This window comes from Esox lucius, chromosome 5, assembly GCF_011004845.1.
Source record: "Esox lucius isolate fEsoLuc1 chromosome 5, fEsoLuc1.pri, whole genome shotgun sequence".
In the NCBI taxonomy this organism is placed as follows: domain Eukaryota; kingdom Metazoa; phylum Chordata; class Actinopteri; order Esociformes; family Esocidae; genus Esox; species Esox lucius.
In genome coordinates this window covers 1,297,161-1,300,436 of record NC_047573.1, presented here as the reverse complement: position 1 = coordinate 1,300,436, position 3,276 = coordinate 1,297,161, and positions in this window count along the sequence as shown.

Genomic DNA, 3,276 nt, shown 5'->3' with positions numbered 1-3,276 from the left:
CCATGACATGCTACTTTTTGTAGGCTTTAATATAGGCCATAGTGGTCCCTAGTACTGTATCTGAAATCTTTTTTCAAAAATTCAGCCTTGCTGCAGAATTATAGCCACTACAATACAGTCACAGAATGAGCTTCCTTCAAACGGCCCGTATTGGTGTCTGTGACTTTAAATTTTAATGAGGATGAAAAAGGCGGGGCAAGGTGGTGGGTGGGCGGGGCATGGTGGTGGGTGGGCGTGGCCTTTACTATCTTGCGGCAAAGGTAACGTGCATGTTTACCGGTATGTCTGGATCATATTGCAATGGCACAAAGACACATTGAAGCATTTCAGTTTGACCCAGAATCCGATCCAGATGGAGAAGCAACGAATGAAGAAGTTGCAACTCAGCGCCTCCAGAAGGATGTTTCCGAATGGTTAGTTAAAAATATTATGTCTATATGATACTTTGTTAGGATGTCTGATTATCATGTAAGTTAAAGCTAAAGCTAATCTGCTTTTGCCTTTTCATGTTTCTCTGATTTGTGATGATTTTAAAGCTGTGTTAGCATCTATATCAGTAAATATTCTAGTTTTGAGAAGAGGGTTTTTTTAAATGTAAAAATTCTCCCTTCATATCATGAAGTCACGTTACACAAGATATGAAATGTTTGCCACAGACATGCAAAACTTTGGGAAGCTGTGTCGGCGCTTTTCCGGAGAAAATGAAATCATTCCACTGGTTCTTCTGTGGCATGTATGAAGGAAGTAAAAAAAGGCTTCGTTGCTCATCTCTACATCCTATTACTGAGCAATTATTGTGTTTCCTTCGCTCAAAAGCCATGATGCCCCTCCTCGTCGCGTAGACAAATTGAAGTCGCGCTCACACACGTGTGCCTCACACCTGGCTCTATTTAAATTCTTTCTCTGGGCGGGCAAAGCAGAAAAAGGGGAGTTACCATGGGAGTTAACAATTTCTCCTTGCGACGTCACAAAGAGACGGGTCCAGATCAGCCTGTTTGATTCTCCGTTTTCTCCAAGTCAGAGAAAGATAGAAAATGCTCAATTTACACCGAATGGAATTTTTAGAAAATTTGGGACCATATATAGGCTAGGTGAACTCATATTAATGTTAAAAAACCTCACAAAATCAAAATTTCATGTCAGGGGACCTTTAAGAAAATATTGATTACTTTTAAATAATTTAGTAGACACTCTTATCCAGGACTCCGGAGAAGTATAATCTCTAGTTTAAATTGACTGCTGATAACACTGACAAGCTAAAAGTACAGATATAAAACATTTAATTTCTGTATATGGTATATTGCAAATCCAGGGACAACCAAATATTTCTCTTATATGCAATGATATGAATCCCACTGCTTCGCTCTTTTTGTTGGTGGATTTCTGACATGAATATGATTAAAACAATATGTTACTCACCTATGACAATGGTCTCAACTGGGCAAACATGCTGCCCCCAATTTAGCATTACAAGAGGAACATGACAAGGCTGTTCACATTCGCCTTTGATGTTTCCTATGGCTTTGGATCAATTGTCATAGGCTATTTGAAAGTCACTTGAATATGCACCTACCATGGTTAAAAACTTGATGATTTTCAAAGTTGAGATATTTTGGATTAGTTTTATGCCCCTCAGATCAACTGTTCAATTAAACTACAATAATATTCTTCAGCTTGTAGATGCAAACCTAGAACGCTTGGCTTTGATTATAAATTAATTCCAAAGCAGATTAGCTTAACCTCAGAAACTTTTAATATTTTTATGGTCTTTTGCATCTGTTCAACTCTACAGTATAAGTAGCATAGCGACCTATGGAGGAAAATATAGTATATCCACTCAGAAACCAAGACCTATAATGTATCAGGAACCTCTTCAATTCAGGACATTTAACCCCTATATAATGTACCAGGAACCCCTTCAATTAAGGTCCTACAACCCCAATATAATGTACCAGGACCCTCTTTGTACTTTTACCTGCAGTTGTAAGCAACTCTTCAATTCTGTGATGTTCTACAGGGAACGGAACTAAACACACACCCTGTTATTAAATTATTCTCCACTCAAAAAACCTGAGGATTAGTCTCAGAAATGTATACTCATACACTGGCCTTTTTATATTGCAATTAGTGTCTGTGTATAAATAGTCAATAAGTTGGTTAGCTCCCACGTGGATGCACTGAGCAGGCTAGATACTGAGCCATGGCGAGCAGAAAAGAACTGTCAAAAGACCTAAGTAATGGAACTTTATAAAGATGGCAAAAGATATAAAAGGATATTCAAAGCCTTGCAAATGCCAGTCAGTACTGTTCAATCACATATTAAGAAGTGGAAAATTTGGGGGTCTCGATACCAAGCCAAGGTCAGGTAGACCAAGAAAGATTTCAGCCAAAACTGCCAGAAGAATTGTTCAGGATACAAAGAAAAACGCACGAAAAAAGCCACATGCTCTAAAGGCACAAAAATGTGTTGGCAAGATGAATGCAGCATGTTCTCATAAAATATTGGAAGACAGTTTGCATTCTTCTGCACAAAAACTGCGCATGGGATTCTCTTGGACTCTCCAGCACGACAATGACCCTAAGTACAAGGCCACGTTGACCCTCCAGAGGTTACAGAAGTAAAAGGTAAAGGTTGTGGAATGGCCATCACAGTCTCCTGACCTTAATATCATCGAGCCACTCTGGGGAGAGCTCAAACATGCGGTTCATGCAAGACGATCAAAGACTTTGCATGACCTGGAGGCATTTTGCCAAGACAAATGAGCAGCTATACCACCTGCAATAATTCAGGGCCTCATAGACAACTATTACAAAAGACTGCATGCTGTCATTGATGCATAAGGGGGCAATGCACAGTATTAAGAACTAAGGGTATGCAGACTTTTGAACAGGGGTCATTTCATTTTGTACTTTGTTGCCTTGTTTTGTTTTATGATTTTGCCATTCTGGCCGTGGAACACTGGACCAGCTCTATACCCTCTACAGGGTGATGGAGGGTTCATGGGAGTTTGCCCAACCAAGAAGGCATTCGACTGTGTCCCTCGCGGCATCCTGTGGAGGGTGCTTCGGGAATATGGGGTCCTGGGTCCTTTGCTAAGGGCTGTCAGGTCCCTGTACGACCGAACCAGGAGCTTGGTCCGCATTGCCGGCAGTAAGTCAGACTTGTTCCCTGTGCATGTTGGACTCCGGCAGGGCTGCCCTTTGTCACCGGTTCTGTTCGTAATTTTTATGGACAGAATTTCTAGGCGCAGCCAGGGGCCGGAGGGTGTCAGGTTT